This window comes from Harpia harpyja, chromosome 15 (assembly GCF_026419915.1).
Source record: "Harpia harpyja isolate bHarHar1 chromosome 15, bHarHar1 primary haplotype, whole genome shotgun sequence".
NCBI lineage: Eukaryota > Metazoa > Chordata > Aves > Accipitriformes > Accipitridae > Harpia > Harpia harpyja.
The window spans coordinates 5,962,380-5,982,483 of NC_068954.1; the positions used below are offsets into that span (position 1 = coordinate 5,962,380).

The following is a 20,104-nucleotide window of genomic DNA, read 5'->3' on the forward strand; positions in this document are numbered from 1 at the left end:
CAACAATTATCCTCTTCAGAAGCAGACAGCTTACTCAAGTCTCTCAAACAAAGAAAGTAGATTGTCTTAAACATCAAGGAAAGGAATATAACTATCTTCCAAACAATAACCCAATGAATAAATCATTACACCTGGTAAGAACAGAACTATAACTAAGGATACAAAGCGGTATCAGGAGTGGCTGATGGCACCGAGGCTTTACTTCTGCAGTGAGTCCATACAGCTCAAGAAACCATGCACAAAGGTGGTAAAGTACAGGTGTGTCCACATTAAAGACGAAACCAAAGGAAACACACACGCACACACACACACACAAATTTTGCTGTGACTCCTCAAGCACTTCTACACCTAGTGAAATCAAAATTGCGCAGTTCTTTAATCAGATTTAATGGAAAACAAAAGGGCTGTTGATAAGAGTATTTGGAGACAGGCTATACAACCAGCATTTGGTCTTAGCAGTTTCTCAAATCAGAAAAAAAAGAAAGAAATCAGTACTTCAAATACAGTTTCTTCCTCTATTCTCTGCCTTTTATGTCACTCTTCTATGACAGTCCTCCATCAATTATGAGATCTTGTTGACAGACAACTTGTTCAATTTAGTTGTGAACTGAACCACCAGCTGTCCAGGAGCATACCTGGATATTCCTTCTTTCATTTCTTCTCTACCCAGTCAATCGTTTCTACTGTATTTTGACTTTTAATCACCAGGATAGAAAATGTTCTACTTAAGCATCTTTCAGTTCTTATCCCATGCATGTTGCTGGCATCTTGACTACATTTTGTAGAGCTGCCATTTCAGATAAGAAAAAAAAATTTTCAGTCAATCTATTCCATCAAGACATTAAGTCTAGACTGATTTTGTATCCTTTAAAAATAATTGCCACAATACATGCCATAACTTCAATCCTCACCTAGCATAATCATACCAGAGATCTGTTTTGCCTCTGAATTAATTCAGTCATACTTCTGAAGACAGAAGGCACCACCAGGATCATCTGAACTTCTGCATAGCACAGGACACTTCTCACACAGTACATTCTAGAAATGGCAGTCCTAGAATTTCCTGTGTGATTTCACTGTATGTTTTAGAAAGTCATTTAATTTGGGTTTAATTTTTTCACATATTAAGAAATAACTTCTTCAAATAATTAAAAAAGCTAACTTTTTATGCAATATAGTTTAAATTCTGCAATCATTTGTGTCTTTGTTTGCCAGTCAGAAATTACTAGTTGGGCACACCCAGGTAATACTGAAATAATTTAACTTTAGGTGGGTAAACAAATAGACTGCGCTTCTCTAAATATGACAAAATTTTCTTGAAATTTTACACATGGAAGTGTGCAGGCTTGCAGAACTGTTGCTTGAGATCCCCCTCCAAAAACCCTTCCTCTGGAGTTCTCTAGCCCAACCTCCATCTTAAAAGAGGACTATTGCCAACACTAGAGGAAGTCAGCTATGGCTTTCTCTAGCTAAGTCTTGAAAACCTCCAAGGGCAGAGATTTTATGTGTCCTCTGGGTAACCTGCCCCAGTGTTGCACTAGTCAAAAAGGTTTCTAATGTCCTACTTGAACCTGCCAAGCATTTGTGGTTGATGACCTTCTTTATCCTACCCAGCAATACTAAGAAAAGTTTGGCTCTATCATTTTTGTTACTGTCCTTCAGCAGTTGTAGGCTGCTATCTAACCACCTTTTAGCCTCTTCTTCTTCAGGTTAGGTAAAACTAAGTAATCTCTCTCAGCCTCTTCTGAGAGGTCACGTGCTCCAGGGCCCTCAGCTCTCAGTACCTTTCAGCTAAACCCTTCCAGTTTCTCAGCATTTCTGTGGAACTGAAGGACCCAAACCTGGATGTAGTGTTCCAGATTTGGTTCAACAGCACCAAGTAGAAGGGCATGACAACTTCCTTCAGTCTGCCAGCCACATTTCTGCAAAACTGTGAGTTTTGCTTTAATATGATGAGACCAAACTGTTGACTCAGGTTCAACTTGATGTTCATTACCAGCCCCCCAGGTTCTTCCCAGAAGGGTTGCTACCCAGACAGTTGGCATCCAGCCTGTACTGATGCATGGGGTCACCCTGTCCTGGATGCAGAAACGCAGTGAAGTTTCTGTTGGTTCAGCTCTCAAGATTTTCAAGACCTGTCTGGACTGAAGCTCCATCAACCAGTGTGCCAGCCACTCTTCATTTACTATCATCAACAGATTTGCAGAATGTGCATTTTGTATCTTTGCCCACATTTATATCCGTGTTGTTGATGAAAATATTGAACAATATGGGCCCCAGTATCAATCCCCTGGATATTCAGTTTTTACCTGTTGCCACCTATATGTCAAGCCATTGGCTATTACCCTTCACATCCAGAAGTCCCAGGGATTTAAACCCCTTTGCAACAACAAGGCAGGCATAGGAAAGCAAAATTATATGAAATGCTAACATGATAATATGGAAACTGCAAGAACAGATTAATCCCAAGAGCAGTTATGTTAAATTAAATGATTTAGCAATGGCAACTCTCAGCAAATAGACTATAAAACTCTAAAAATGCATGCTGTCAAAGGCTAGTCAATATGCCTCACAGTATGTTCACTATCAAAACATTGAAAGTTTTTTTATAGTAAGTGAAACAAAAAAATACTAATCAAAGGTTTATTAAAAGAAAGCTGTTGCTGAGGGATTTTTCCAATAGGGACTTCATTTCCCTCTACAAATTTTCTACAGTAGCTGTCTAAACACGGTACTTAATTTTGTTCTTATATACTAAATGAATACTTACATGTATTTTTTTCTCTGTATGAATATTTTTTATGCAGTAAAATTACCTACATATCTGTGAAATAAAATTGCTTTCTCCCTTCAGTTCTCCTCTCTAAAAGGAGTCTTTCTTAAAGGTGGATTCTAGAGTGATGCCTTAAACCACCACCAAATAAAATAGCTTTTATCATAAATAACTGGACTATATTTTCTTCCCAATACACTTTAACAAAAAACCCCCACATCACAGCATGGGAACTCACAATTCAAGGGATAAGGATAGCCATTCCATAAGACCTACCAGTTTTAGAATAGTCTATAAATAACCAGCAAATGTAGGAGAAATAAAGAGATGGATAGCATAGGTATACCATCTTTAAAGAAACACCAAAGCACAAGACAACAGTAGATCATCTTTCCTCTTCACTTCTCAAGATTATAAACAGCAATTATTTCCTCTTGCATCATCCCTGCTTTGGAAAAATTTTATGTTCCCTTATCTCTACATTTCTAAAGTATATTTTATAAACTCAAAATGAATCAATAAAATGGGATAAAAAGAGAGAAAAAAGAGTAAGCACATTGCAGTGAACACAGTGTTACTCCAGGCCAAAAGAGTTTAAAGGAAATGTCATTCAGTGTTGGGGAAGTCACAGAAAGTTTTTGAAAATGCTATGACCTGTAAGTAATGCTTTCTTTTAAGTCTACAGAATACCCACTTGCTCTTTTTCACAGTCTTTATTTTTGAACTATTTGTTTCTTGAAAATAAGAAATTATACAGGATGTTTTAACTAAGAAACTACTTCAATTTTATACAAGTGAAATTTTCCAAATTCTGTTCTTGGAAGGAGTAGCAAGTCACTCCAACAGGACTGAAGTCCTCTTCCATCAGTATGAAAGCAAGTTTGCTGGGAATCTTTCCTACCTGAAGAAACATTGAAACCCCTAATGACATGCCACCTTGAAGCAATCTCAGCTTGAAACCAGATACAATAAATGACATCAATGACACTACCCCACTGGTTTATCAAAAGAATTAAAAATATATAGTTTTTACTCCCTCTATAGCAGTACTAGTCACTCTAAGCAGTTAAGAAGCTGAGTTATGTGGTGTACAGCAGAGTTAAAATACTTTGCATGCTTTCCTTGGAACATGCTGAAGGATGCAGTAGATAGGACCTGGCACAGTAAACGTATGCTTCGTCTTCCAAAAATGTGTTGCATTACATCTTTCTTTCAGCATGAAGAACTAAAAAGGAACACTAAAAAGGGAAAGGAAAGAAAAGGTAAAGAGTTGCACGTTGTCACCTACCATCCAGGATGAAAAATAATCTTATTTTGATTCCATTTTAAAGCTTTCACACTTGACATATAAAGCTCTTTGTGTGGGGGGGAAGGCAGGAGGCCAAATGTTAACTTGCTTACCAACTATTTCGTATTTGAAGGAAATGTGCCGAGTAGCTGCTAAGCTGGAACATTTGAAAAACCTATGCAGCATGGCTGGACACCTCTGTGTTTGGCAACAATGTTAATGATGAAGATGCTGGCTTCCCAAACTGCTTGCATATTCATATTGTGGCGTGATTTCCTGATTTCCTTTGCTAAAGACCTCATCATTGTATACCTATCACGCTTCAAAGGAGCTAGGTGACTACCCTAGGGAAAAAACAAAGTTGCCCTGCAATGGCTGATATTACTAAAAGAGTATGCTAAGTATATTTTTTTTTTATTTAGACTAGAGAATAACAGAGCACTGTATGCTGTACCTGACAGCTCTAGGGTTGTAGGTCAAAAACTACCTCGATTAAAAAAAAAAAAAAATCATTGAGAAATAAAGCACAAGGTAGCTCAATATTGAAGTGTTTACAAAATATGCTGAAAACACATTTTTAGTCTTCTGTACCTCAAAATTATCTACGGATTATCACTATCTGAAGATTTTTTTTTTTACATAAAGGAAAAATGTACTTACTCTTCTGAGAATCACTTGAATTGGTAAGCAAAGAAAAAAAGGGTTTTAAGAGTAAGCATTTTCAAAGATTAAGCTTACTCAGAGTTTTATACAGAGAATAAAAATGCCACTTGGGGAAAGATCGATAGCTTTTGTAATGTAATACTTGATGTGGCTATAAAGTACAGACATACAGGGAATTTTTATCATTTTTACCCACCTCTTATAGAACATACCATACATTCTGCAGTAACCATTAATCTGAACAAGTCTGCATAGCAAACTTGAGGCCTTTGATGTAATACTGGTTTTGAGTGCTCATATGTTTAGTACAAAATTCCCAATATTAGAAGAAAACATGAGGTCTTTTTCTGGCAGACCAAGGTGATCCCAATTTTAATGTATTTTCACAGTTATAAATAGTAAAAATAGTTTTGCTTTTTTCTCTACAATATTATTAACCCCATTCCCCCCAATAAACAGAGTTTAAGACCATAAGAACCTTAAAAATCTTAACTGTTACACAGATGTTAAGGATCTACAACTGTATATGACATGAAAGGAAGCTGTGGAAGATGACAAATATTAATTAAAATACTTTTTTTTTTAAATTATGATTTTTCATTATAGAAAATCAGTGATTTTCTGTCCAGGGCCAAAAGATGGGATTCACATGAACAACTTAGACATCTGTAGTATCCTAATCAGTCACCTAAAGTCCCTCTATAGTAAAAAAGATACTAGGCACTTTTAGAGAGCAACTTCATTCTAAACTAGATGTTTAAAATATGTCAGATGAATCACATCTATGAATTTTTCTGAAGTTCATCAACTGTGGACATCTGCAATGGAGCCCTAGGGATACTGGCTTAGGTCTACATGTCCACAGTACAGACATCCTCAGAAAAGCAGGATGAATCCTGCAGTGATGAGTGAAGAACACCATCACCAATAGAGCAACTTCCATTTTAGGGCTAAGCAAGAGCCAAGACTAAAGAATGACTCAGTAGATTTGGTTCCTGCTCTGATCTCAAAGCAATGCAACTATATACAAAGGCGGCTTTGTACCCCGGGTGTGTGTTAACTCCATTCATCTTCCTCAAAGCATGTAAAACGTAATCTAACAAAGTATGTGCAGATAAGCAGGGGGAAAAGAGCTGGAAAGACTATTAAAGATTATGTAAAAATTTCAAGGGAATTCTGAAGAAAGCAAGCAAATGAAATTGCACAGACAATAACAAAATGAATGGATTAATTCCCAGCAGTCATGATCTCATTGCTTAAGGAATAAATAAAACTGACCTCCTGATAGGGACTCACTGCCCCCATAATACTTTGCCCTTGAACATATGCAAAATCTACACAGACTGTATTTATTTGAACCAGCTCCATATCATATCCAAATTCCTTGTCTAAATTTATTACTGCTAGTCTGAAATGTGGAGCTGGAACCTGCAAACAAAACATTTCCATTTTATGGAATACCTTTGATTTCTACAGGAAAATATTTTTTTCTGCTGTAATAAGTATCATCATGAATTTTGTAAAACTATGTGTTAAATTTATGGCTATCTTCTACCAGTGCTTTCCAAAAAACATAAAATAATTTTGGATAAACTATGCTACCAAACTTAAAAAGTTATGTGGGATTTATTAATATATTAAGATGACTGACCTTCCCTCACTTTTCTGGTTGAGGCCACCCTAACACCTTTCTGTGGTTTCCATCTGGCTGTACATCAAAAACTTTACATACCAGGTTAATATTAGGATACCTTCATCTCTTCTGGATAGCATTCTTCTTAACACTTATCCCGACTCTGTATCAATTCATAGATGAGGTTAATATAAACAGCTCTAGCATCTCACAAGTAAAGCTTTCAGTCATCAAAATAGGCATCACTCATTGTCTCGGAGATATGAACAGCAGAACAGTCCCTTTTGCATAATGAGTTTTACATTTTTTCTCTTATTTGCAGTCAAAATCAGCCATCGCAGTCTATTGAAGGATAATACAATAATTACAGAGGCTCAATTGTTAGCAAAAGGAAAATATTGTAAGCCGAGGGAAATTTTTAAAATATTTCTTTTAGCTTTATGACTAGAGATATAGACAGATGGATAAGTAAAAGGACAGATAGCTTAGAAATGTGTATTTACTTAATATTTATATTGGATTCCATGCAAATTTCTTGTTGTTATTATATTACGTGTCATCTCAAAAAATCCTCAAGTACCTCTCACCCTCATAATATTTTCCCCATTGTTATTTGCAGATAGCTTGGTTTTGAAGCCAATTTAGGTACAGCCACTTGCATCCAGGATAGGTAATTCAGCACCGAATAACTACAGAGTTGCCTTACAAATAATCTGAATCCCTGGAACTGCGCTCCTTCCACTCCACGGAAATCCCTCCGTGCCAGGCTGATGTGCTGTTTGGTCTTGTGGCCAGGCACGTTCTTTGCTCAAAGGCTGTTTATGGTCTTGGATGGAGGCTGGCTCGGAGTGGTACAGGCACAGCATGCCTCGCACACTCCCTCACCATCCTGGGTGCAGAAGAGGACTGGAGGATCCAGTTCTGCTCCAAATTAGCCAAATGGAATGGCGTAAGGTGAAGGGGGCCGTTTCAACTCAAAGGTCACCAGGAGATCAATCCTAGACATAATCAGCTTCTGTGAAGCTCCATTCCCAGGCATATTCTATCTATTCACCCAACTACAATATGTCCAGAAGCATTCGCTTTACAGCCACGGCTTGTTAAGCAATACATCCAGTAAAGCTAGTTAAACTGAACAGTAGGTAAGTCTGGGAACAGCTAGGGACCAGCCCTCTCTCTCACCGGCTTTAACTGGTAAATGCAAGTAAGAGAACAAACCTAATTTAAAAAATTTGCATTGCAAAACTTTGTCCTGTTAATAGCCAGCATCAATATATGCTTCTCAAAATACATTTGAGAGTTTTGGTAATGTTAAATGAGAAACGAAGAAGGAGGAATTCCTCAAGAGCACTGTTCTTACACTCTTTATGTTGAAAAGAAAGGAAAGCAAAGTGAACCCAAGGTACATACTAGTAAGCAATACCTGTGATAAAATTCATTAACCTGTAGGGCATATCTCTGTAATTCCTTGTGAATCAGGCCTGCTGACAGACATTGTGAAATGCCCTCCTGAATAATCCTCTGGAGCTCCACAGTTAAAAGGAGGCACATAAGAAGATTAAGGAAAATTTTGACTAGGAGAAACTTGAATAAGTTTCAGACCATATGAACAATACATATTCATTTTACTCCTGTTATCTTATTTGTAAATATTATAATTCCATCTTTTCCCTTACCCTTAATAAAACAGACTTGTCTTATATTCATTCCTAGTAGACCAGCCAATTCTCACAATATCTGCCATTCTTTGGGATATCACCATCCTGCACAAGAAATTACCATTCTGCACAGGAGATTCACAAGTACGGCAATGCTATAGGCATATCCATGCAGGCACCCTTGGCCAGTGATGCTCTTTCAATCAGAGTGGAATGAAAAAGGTTTATAATTAAAAAATGTTTTTTTCAGTTACATTGCTTCTTGAAAAATTATTTTTTAAAAAAAAGCCCGACTTCCAAAATAATGGCAGAACGTACACGCACAAATAAGGAATTCAAGACACAAAATTTTTGCTATATGCACAAGGAATTTGGTGTGCATTATAGCAATCCATTTCATAAGTTTGAATTTGGTCTTAAAACTTATCGATGAAATTCCCCTTCTATAGTGTCCCCAGTAAAGCCTCCATCAACTTCAATAGCTGTAGGATCTCACTGTAAAAACATCTGTCCTAACTTAAGGTTGCACCTACTATAGACGGTTGTCACCCTCTTGTCAAAGGAAAGCAGAAAAATGGGCTCTCAAAATGGGACACAGATCCTAAAAGAGCCTTTTCTCTATATGCTCCCACATGCAGGTTAGAGATCCAATTTTAACTCTCTATATAAAGATATTTTGGAATGAAAAGAGGCCAGTATGGCTCTAGAGAGAACTCCAGCTGCTGCTACGCTGGCTGGGTTCTTTCATAAAGGTATTACAGCATTGCCTCTTGGGCTAGGACTCACCTCATACAACGTTGGGTCTTTTAGTGTAATCTAGTCACCCTTTATAATCGATGGGAAAAGAGAGGAACTTCTATCAGCTGATCACACCTATTGCAGGTGTGGAAAGAGAATGTGTCACTTCTGGATGTGCCCTTCTCCCTGTAGACACAGGAACGCAGATGACTGATAGAAATAGATGTCTGGTTGCCAGCTGAGAACTTCACCCTTCAGCCATACAGACACTTTGTGAATGCAAACTGGGAGATTATAAACTACAGGATGCACCTAGCACGAGACGCTGATCTGGTTTTTGAAAGGAAGGCCACTAATTCATTAATTCACGTAACTTACTAAATACAAAAATGAGTAAAACAATTTAACCTAGCCATTTTTCACGACCAATGTAAATCTGGCAACTTTTATGATGAATTTGTGTAAGAAGTGTATTCATGAATATCTATAAGGAAAGTATTAAAATTAATTAATTAGAATTAATTAAAATTAAAATACATGGTACTACGTGTACGTAGATGTGCTCTCCTTGGCATGTGATAGTAGAGTGCAGTTACTTGAATTAACTTCTGTTAGAAAACTTTTTCTGTTCACTATAATCAAAGAACAACAATGCAGACCGGCATTCAAAAATGTATTCTTGCTTCCTTAACGCAAGAAGTGTGCATATAGACATTTCACATTCAACTTGTGGCATTTACGCCACTGAGTCTAATTCTGTGGTTAGTTTTTTATTCTTTTGGAAAAGCCTTTCTAATTCGATAATTGCAAGAAATGGAACTCCAGATAAAAATCACATCATGAAATTCAGAGAAAAAGTGAGTCACACATTGAGTTAAAAAGGAAATGCTTCTCTCAGAAAAACAGTGACCAGCATGCATTACATATAATCTGCATGTGTTTTTATAAAGACAGAGTACATTTCTCTTTAAGATCAAAATAATTGATAAGAGAGATGTGTGTCTCAGCCTCCCAGGCTGAATTTGGCTGCCTGCTGCCTCTTGAATAGCCCAGGCTTCCCGCTCAGAAAAAGAACAGAACTTCAATATTCAAAGCTCCTACCTGCGTTCTGCTATTAATTTGCCATCTGAGCATGACTGAGTGCAAACAAAGGCTGAATTAAACACGTTTTAAGGGTCATTTCACAACTGTTGCAAAGCTTATGGGGTTATCTGCACTGATACTAAACCAGTGCAAAGTTTGTGCGTGGTGATGCCATGATGCATGCTAGCCGTAGATACCCAGCTTGCACAGGCTGGGGGAGAAAAAAGCAAAATCAAAACTGCACAATGTGCCCAGGTATGAAGAGTGAGGAGACCCTAAAAATCACTGTCTGAATTGAAAGGCTTTGAACAAAAGCATTAGGATATTTTTTTTTACTGGGACTTCATTCATGACACTGAGAACAGAATTTGGCCCAGTGTGAATATTTGACACTTGATTTAACTATGCAAAATTTTCCATGCTGCTATTCATTATTGTTTCTTAATTTCTTTAAATATGAGCAAATTTAGCTTCATAGTAGCCTTGTGAGCATTATCTCCACTGTATAGATGAGAAATAGAATCATAAAAAGATTATTTTCCTAAAGGCAGTTTGTTCAATTGGCAAACACTTTTCTCCTCTACTTTCTCTTTTCTCTTTCTAATGTTAGAGAGGAAAAGGAAAACATGAAGATTCTGGGATTTAACAAAATGATTTAGCATTTGGAATTAAGTTAATTTGGACCAACAGCTAATTTGGAACAATTTATTTAGTTAGTCCCTTACACTATGCCTATTGATAAATATACCACAGAATTATTAAGCATTTACATAAAACCAAAGAAACATACGCTGTCATTAATTCAAAACAATCACCACCATCCAAAGCCACTACAGGAGTTCTCTAATAAGAGAACATTCCCATTCCCTTCTCCAGAAATAAAGGGAAATCTCAAAAAATGTATTTTTTGAATTGTGTAAAACTTTCACAGTAATACTTAAACCAGTTACATTTCATTTTGCATAAGCAGAACTGAACCTTTTAGATGAAACGTTAATGATATAGCATTTAAAAGCAGAAAATTCAAAATTTTAATTTGTGAACAAAATTTGCCAGATTTTGTTCGTTTGGTTAAGATCGGAGGAATACTTCGAGACTTTCAAGGCTGAAAGTCCAAGTGAAACTTACTGACTTGTGAAAAACTACGCAAGCATATGCTGGCAGCTTCTAGTATCTGAAATGTAGACGTTCTGTAGTAGTGAAACCACAGTTTCCTAATAGAGACTTTCCAATGAATCATATCTTAAATAAACTCAGCCATTTCACGGCAAAACAAAGTTGTTTTGGGGAGCCTTGTCGAGTCATCATAGTTTACCTTTAACAGAAGAAACAGGTCGTACGTATCCTAGTCTCTTGCTCTGCAGCACTGATTGCCGCCCCCCAACGCCCATTACTACTATAGACCCTTCACGCATTTATAAAATTGAGGTACCATTACAATAGTTTTGACGGGATTTTCTTTTTCTTTTTTTTTTCTCTATCCTGACATGAGGGGATGGAAAGCAAAGAGCATCTACTGTATATAGATTCATTACCATGAGCTTTACCGATAGTTTATCCTGTTTCCTAAGGAAAGCAAAAAAACCTCACCGTGTGTCTATTAAAAAGCAATCAGATTTGGTATCCTGGTGACACTTTAAAGAGCACATTATGTGGGAAAACAAAATAAACATTTACCCTGGCAAATGAAAGTGAATTTGGGCTTTGACATACTTGGCAGGAAGGTAGAATTATATTCATGTCAAGTATGCAGAAAAGCTAATATAATATTTAAATATTTGCTTAAGTAATATAGAATTTAAAACAACAAATTAGAAGAAACATTTTTTGTGAAATATTTTTAAGTTTTTTAGTGTAAAACATGCCATGAAAGTAATATGTTCAGCTGAAATTTCAGACTTCTACAGCCTTTGTTACACACTCCCTTCACTTGTGAAGTGGTGAAGAGTCTTCATCTTCTACTGACAAGTCTTTATTTATATTTCCAAGACAAAGGCAGTTCTTATACTGATGGTTCAAACTGATAATGAATATATGCAGCTTTCCAAAGAAACAACCCTTGAGAATCCAAATCTTACAAATACTGATATAATGAGCTAATATTAACACTATCTTAGCTAAATCCTACAGCACTCTTCTACTGTTCGATATTACACGTGTGCAATTATTTTAAAACTCCTTTAGTGTGCAACAACATAATTCAGTGAAGGCAGACTTTTATATCGCCAGAAAGTATTTCAATGCTGTATGTCAATGACCTCTGAAACTCTCAACTATATTTAATAATGTAGCACTACATAAATTGAGATGGATACTGGATGCTAGTTTTAGTTCTGAAAGTATTCTGATGCACTGTCTAAATATGCAGATATTGGACTTTCCTTTTTGAGTATAAATCTAAATTAATATTAGCCACACGCACCCACAAAAATCAAATTTACCAGTGTATCAGAATTATAGATGTTATGAAGTTTGAGGTACAATATTCTGAATGACTAAGAGTATTTTAAAACATTTATTTTAAGAAAAAGCTTTGCTTAATTTTATGTCATTTGAGACATATGCATAATTAGAAAATATTTTGAAACATTCCTAAATTGCCATAATAATACCATAATAATTCAAAGCAACACCACCAGTCTTCATTGTAATTGTACACTGTAGAAATGTTTTATTTTAAAATCACTTGAAAAGAAATCATTTGAATGTAACCTGACTTGTAAATTTAATTATGAACTATTAAAAAATAACTGCTTGCATTTTTGGTTCTTCTAAATCAGCACAGGTCCTCTGAGTCCCATCATAAGAAAGAAGCCACTGTTTATTTCAAATCAGCAATTAAAAGTGATATAAAGAGTATTCAGACTGTAAGACATTAACAAAAAGGCTAGTTTGGGGAATTTGACTTTCAATCTTCTTAATTTGCAGTGCCTGATACACAAATTGTTATGCTGCATTAATAATAACTTTTGAACATAGTATTCATTCATCCAGCCTGTTATAGAAATAAATTTAACAAGAGACTATTCCCTGCATGCATTCTTAAAATCGCCTGCAATGAAAACAAGACCTTCTGAAGACGTTAGCACTGTTCAATTCAACATGCAAAATTTTCAGTCGCTTCCAAAAGAGGAAAACAGGTAACATTTTTAAATATAGAAAGAATTCTTTTTTTTTTTTTTTATTCTACTTTTATTCGAACAGTTGGTCAAATGATTTTAAAAGGTAGAAAGCTCTGAATTCAAGAGCTTAGCAAGAGATATCCCAGAACCCTACTACCAGGATGATGTCCTGAAAAGGAAGCCCTGGCTCTAATTCCTGTTCAAAATCAGTTATAAAGATATTGAATATATGCCATAGTTCAGGTTGATATTCTTATTGCTAGGCACTGACAGCTTTGTAGATTTAACCTGAAAATGAAAATAATTTAATTTTGGCAATGTCAAAACCTATTCATAATTCTAAGGATTTCTCTCATTCTGTTTAGATTTTCTTGGAGATTCAGACTGACTGACATGGAAGGGTTAGGGGTTTTGGGGAAGGTGGAGGACTGGCAAGGTGAATCAAAGATCTATGAAAAAAAGAAAAATTAAAAAAAATCACATCACCCTACTCACAGAATAAAGGAAAAATGTCTTCAGTTCAAAATATTATACTTAACAATTTAATGTAATTGGGATGCAAAGAACAATACCTTTAAAAACAACATTTTGAAGCACAGCTTTGAAGGTTCAAGTCTTTTTAGTATTAAAGGTGCTTATAGTGTAGCTACACTAACAACCACAGTTTGGCATCAATTACTTGACTGCGCTGTTAGAAGGTGCTGTAGATTCCCATGCCATCATATATCCTGTTGGAGAAAATTTACTCTTCAGTGCTGGTTGCTTAGCTTCCTCAGGGTTTCTGAATTTTTCTGACATTTTTAGAGTCAGATCTAGAATTTCTAAAAGATGCTAATGTCTCTTCAGCATTTTTGTCTCTTTCTTTAAATACGATTCAAGGTATCAAGGTTAGCAGACACAGCAGTCATCTCACTAATACATTTCTTTAAATACTGGAACTAGAAATCAGATCTCCAGCCTTGGGGTACATCAAGAGTTAACTCCCATTTTAAGAAGGGTGTGATTAGTAGCTGGATATCTGCCTGAGTTTAGTACATCTGAGGATGCTATTACAATTTTCAGATATAAAATAATTAGCTGATGATATGAGCTGACAGCTAATACATCTACAATAAACATAAAAAAAATTATTTCCAAGCGGATGTAGAGTATGTGTTCCATTTCTAAGCTGTTTGATATGGTCTGTGTAAGGAGCTACGACTCAATACCAGATGCTGTATGTTCTACAAGCTTTTTCTGCAGATGTCTGCAGCCTGAGAAAATCAACTGTGCTTTGAATAACACTCCTAGTAAAAGCATCTTCTTGTCAGAGTCACTGTATGATATAGGATATGAATCCCACACAAGTGGATGAACTGGTTTTAAATAATACCATCTGACAATGGTAGAAAAAACTCTTAGTAGGTCTGACAAAGTCCTGGAAATGGCTGTTAGCCTTGGGAAATAAAATCCAGCCCTCTGACAGAGACTACCCGTCCTTCTTTCGTTTGATCAAATGGAAAACCAAATTTAATGATTGCTTCCGAAGTTCCAGAGGCAAAGTTTCAACAGCTCTTAACACTGCTACCAAGGAGTCCATATCTTTGCCCCTTACATGTGCTACTCAAAAGAATAGTCTGGAAAAAATGTTTAAGAGTTATTTGAGAATAAAATATATGCGACTTAATGTACTTTTTATATTACCACTTTACATTGCTTTCTTGCCATTGCTTTTAAATAAATCTTTTAAACACCAAAAGTATAGTGTACATCATACATATACCATTATGCCAAAGAAATTCTAAAATCCTGCCACTACCTGCATACAGAAGTGAAATGAGTTACATCTTAAGTCATAAAACCACACATTCAACTGACATGAATTTTTTTTTTTTGCTCAAAAATAAGCCTATGGCCCCCCACTTGATAAAGGTCTTCCTGAATTCACATAAATCGATTTCTAAAATTTATTCTTTACACAAAAGCAGTATTTCTTCTAGTGATTACTAGTGTTATGGTCTTGTCTTCCTTGAAAATTTAGGTCTAGCTGTGGATGTACTTTGTCAAGCCAAAGCGGCAGCAATGCCTAATTTTTGCCACGTCAAAGTTAGCTAAATGTGAACCCCAGATTATTAAAAGAATCAAATGCTGACCTCAAGAATATCTGTAAGATTAAACTCTGCATGTTCACTCCATGAGGACTTCATGTAAGGTAGCTATCTGAAAATGAGAACTGTTACTGTTTTTCCTGAGCATCCAATTAAAAAATCTTTTCTGATTTATTTAATGAAAGTGTGTAATTGTCTAGGTATCCTCAATTTTAATCAAAGATGGTAGAGCAAAATGGAAGAAAAGACAGGAGACAAAATTTAAAGCTTGAGGGGCAAAACATACAAACGGAACCACGCTACCTTGTGTAGAGTTAATAAACTATGCCAGCTCATTACCCATGCTGTTCTGTCAGTAATGTTGTAGGTCCGTTTTCTAGTGGATTGGGTAAGGATGCATCTCCCATTTTGCAACATGTAGAACTTAATTATATTACTTTACCATTTCAACAGACACTTAAGATGCTTAAATCTTACTGCTTCTGATTCCATAGCTGCAACACGTGTGAAGCTATCACCGAGTGCAATTTTGCACAGCAGCCAGATCATATTCTTACGGAAGAATACAGCAAGCAACATTATAGATAAAATAAACCACAATGACTGAGACAAAATGAAAGACAGAAAACCCTGTTCCTTGTATACATAAAACGTCTATTCCAGGAAATACCAACAGTTACAGATTACAGAAAGTGCAGAAGCTGGAAAGTCCAATTATACGCTACCTAGATTTTTAAACAGTTTTTAGAAATTTGAGATGGTTTATCATCTGTGCGTTTTATAAAAGCTCTTCTATTTCTACCCCACCTGCCATTTTAATATCTGAAACAGGAAACTTCATTGCAGAATCATAGAATGGTAGAATAATTTACACCAGAAAAAGTTTGGGACCTTTCCAGAGATCTCTAGTTTGACTCTGCTCAAAAGAGGTTCAGTTAGATCAAGTGGCTCAGGACCTTGACCAGGCAAGTTTGGAATATCTCCAAAGTTGGAGACTTCCTCAGCATCTCTGGCCAACCAGTTTCAATCCTCGATCAGAATTTTTTTTTTTTCCTATTACATATCAGTCCAAATCCTGTCCTTTACCATGCACATTCAAGCAGGGTCTGGCTCCATCTCCTCCGTATCCTGCCATTAGTCAGTTGTAGACAGCAATAAAATTTGCATTTAGCCTCCTCTTTCTCAGGCTGAACAAGCTCTAGTCTCCCAGCCTTTTGTTATAAGTCAGGTGCTCCAGCCCCCTAAACTTCTTGGTGACCTCTGCCAGAGTCGCTTCAGTACGTCAAAGTCCTTCTTGTACTTGGGAGCACAAAATTGGACACAGATTCCAGATGTGGTCTCACAAGTGCCATGCTATGAATTACTGCTTTTATTCAGTTTATAAGATTCAACAGCTAATCATGTCTGAGTTTAATGCATAAAGAGAAAGAAATGCTTCAAGAAAATGCAGTACAAGGGGAAGCAACTACCCTGATTAAGAGATGTCCTACACTCACTTGAATTCCTTGCATGTTATCTTACATGGAAAGCTGATAAAAGTAAAATCACATTAACATGCATACTTTGTATTCTTCACTGGACTTGTGTTCTTATTCTTACTCTCAGTACTGAAACAATATCTCCTCTAAAAATCTGCCATAGGATCCTATTTTAGGGACAGTCTAAGTATCAGGTTACAACTGTAGTCCTATCAGAATGAGCTTTGAAACCAAAAATGCTGGTATTTCTAATATACTTCTCAATTCAATAGGAAGCAATGTATTTACCATTAGATTGTCTTAATGACCTTCACCTTAGCAACAGATCATTTGGCTTTCCTAATGACATCTGAACTCTAATGTGAATGTAGGTGGGAAGGCTTGGCCCCTGGTGGCTTTGCAAATGGGAACTAAAAATGACAACTCCTGTACTTAACAACTGGGTAATTTGTAATCAAATCTTGTGACGTGCTAGCTTTTAGACTGGAACTTACTCAAAGGAAGATGACGATACATAGATAGTGACTATTGAGCGAATCAAGTGATTCTTGATTTTTTGCTTAAGCGCTTGTGACAAATGTTCACAAAATCCTATCTGAATTCAATCAAATACCATGGGCAATATAACCCAGAAGCTAGCAAAATGACCTCTTTACTTCTGAGAAGAAAAACTGCACTAGTGCTGGCTAATCCCGCGGTCAGAAGGAAAAAGGAAAAACAAAACCCCAAACCAAGAACAAAAGGAGAAAAGCAAAGATCAAATATACGTAAGGAGGGGCAGAACAAATCTCCATTTAGCCCAGGCTTCAACAGTAGCTTGCTGTGAAGGCTTAGGGAATAGTGTAACTGCAAGACAAGCTTATAGCAATTATTTTCCTGAACAGTCGTACAGCACCCAGTGATGTGTGGCTCAAGCACTTCCCTAACCAAATGCAACGTCTTTGCATTCAATAGCCTTCAATAGATTTTTTTTTCCCCATTAAGTTGTGCAATTCAATAGATCTGAGCTCATTTGGGTTATATTTAGCTGGAGTGCAGCCTGAAAATGACTTTCAGTGCTCCTCTATATTGTCTGTATGCTACAAACTGTGGATGGAGAGGCTATGATGACACATAGCTTGTTCACTCTGCTATCAGAGGGTAAACGCCAATTTAAAAGAAAGGGATTCTTAGTAATTCTGTAGAAGGTATTTGCAGGGCTGACCCATGAGCCTGATTAAAACTCGGTTTTGGTTCCTGGCTGGAGTCTAATACTGCGAAAGGCACTGTTATTCCCTTAGTGAATATACGGAGTAAGGAGAGGAAAAAATAGGCTTCTCTGCTACACCTGTCGTGTCTACAAATAGCAGATAAATGAACCTTCAAATAAATTAAGTTGGCACTGGTTGAGAGGCATGTATCAGCCTCTTATGGATGAAGCAGGAAAAAATTCTTTCCTTAATACTGGTTTGTGAATGCTCTCACCTATCTGTTAAATCCAGGACCTTGCTTGTTAAATCACAGAGCCCTCTCTCTCCTGCAGTAGTTGAAACAGAACACCACCATCAACCCCCCTTATATTTCATGCCACAGGCAACCTTCCTCTATCGTCTTCATTTGTTAGAAGATCTTATTTTCTTCCGCAGAAAGCTTTTTGTGATATGAATCCTTCAACGGAAGGAGAGAGAAATTCAGGAGCGCACACTGAAGCTTGGTCAAACAGTGGCTGATGACCCAAGGTGCTCTGGCACCATGGAGCTTTGCAGGTGGGAGCAAGAGAGGTGGGTGGTTGTGAAGCTTTCTGCCAAAAATACAGGGTCTCTGTGCTGAGGTTTCAGTCTCGCTCTTCACAATAGTGTCAGAGTATCTCTTCCTTGCAACCGGTGAGAAGTGCGAATGTCATAGAGTAATACTGTGTTTGAAATTTTTACATAATTTTCATTCGTGTTACAACTCCATGGATTTTTGAGTTTTGTGAATCCTGTGCAAAACAGTCTCGAAAATGGTTTTATGAAAGTGACTAATTCTTTCAGGAAAGCTCAAGATGTTAAAACTGTTCTTAGTACAGGCCTGGTTAACACTTTACCCTAAGAAATAAACTGTTGCCATTTTTTCTTCATTCAGAAAGGAGTTAAATATTAGGCTAATGGAGCTTAAAAGATTAGTAATTTGCTACCTAAAGGTTCAAAGACCTGAAAAAGTAATTTTTTTCCCCCCAAAGCATCTGACTTACATCCTGTCCTGTAGAAAAGATTTGCCTTATTCCATCTCCACACAACTTCAGAAGTAGAAATCATTATCAGCACTGATTTGTTTAATTACTTTAAAGTATGACAGCATTACAATAACCTACTACCAATGGGACCTTTGTGACACTTCAGCATCATTCCTTGTTCCCAGTTCTCCAAAGTTTTCATAAACAATAACTGTGCTGTGAGTACCAATATGTGGTGACTAGTATATCTAAGCAACAAACATGTTAAACACAGGACCACAAATAAACATGCTATTAAAATACACTTAGAAGGAGAATGTTTCTTTAGTCTTACATTTGGCTCCTAATCAAATGCTCCATGGAAATACTGTTTATATGTATGTGTGTCTACATTTAATTATAGATATAAATAATATTATATATAAAGTTTCCTTCCAAAAGTTAAGTTGAAACACAGTAATTTGGGCATCAAAAATACAAAATACGACAGCCCAGAATCTTCCTCTTCCTCAGAGAAAGTAAACAGTGGCAAAAAAATACTCAAAGAACTAAAAGACAGAAAAGCAAATAACACCTGGTCCTCCCAGCAAAACCGCCTAAATTTGCAGTATGAGCAACGTTCACTAAAATGCTCTAAAACCAACAATATTTTACCAGGACTGAAGACCCAAACAAATAGCATGCTTTATGTAACCATAGCAATCAACCCCAAAGTGAGAAAACCCTAATAATCTCGGATTTGTAGCAGCGTAAAAACTCTGTTGATATTACTGGCTACAACAAGAAGTTTTTTCCACTTGATAGATTTTTCCCATTCCGATGAGAATGACACAATATTTACAGACATATAGATAATAATGAAAAACTGTTTCTGTTTATTTTCTGTTTACTTTTAACCAATTCAACCATTACCCAAGAGAAATAGTGTTTTCCCAGTATCCCAAACATTCCCAAGCAATGTGTAATCAGAGAAACCATTAATACCAGGCAGGCTTATTTTTATACCGAATAATGGTTACAAACACCTTGATGCCTAGACAGCTAATTTACAGTTGAGACGCTACTAGTTGTGCTGTGTTTGCACTCATCTGGAAACACTGGACTGATGCAGTGAAATTACTTCCTTCTATATTTGCATTCCTAATTTTGGTAAGGTATGTTTTGCTATATTGAAAAAAACACTGCCTAGAGAATAAAGGGTTTTTTCTTGATTGATGTTCCATCTACGACCTTTTTAATCTTTGCATCTATGTACATCAAAAGAAGTAGACAGCATATAGGGAGCTGGTGTTGACCTTATAGTCTATTAGAGATCATCATTACACTCTTTTTTTCATATCATCGAGGTCCCACTGCATACACAGAACTTCAGTCTCCCAAAAGAATG

The 20,104-nt window shown here is 36.5% G+C and overlaps 1 protein-coding gene across 8 annotated transcripts in view; it reads right to left on the bottom strand.

Moving 5' to 3' along the window:
• SUPT3H (SPT3 homolog, SAGA and STAGA complex component) overlaps positions 1–20,104 on the bottom strand; it is a 281,438-nt gene that overhangs the window by 61,852 nt on the left and 199,482 nt on the right. The gene's annotated exons all lie outside the window — the stretch shown is intronic.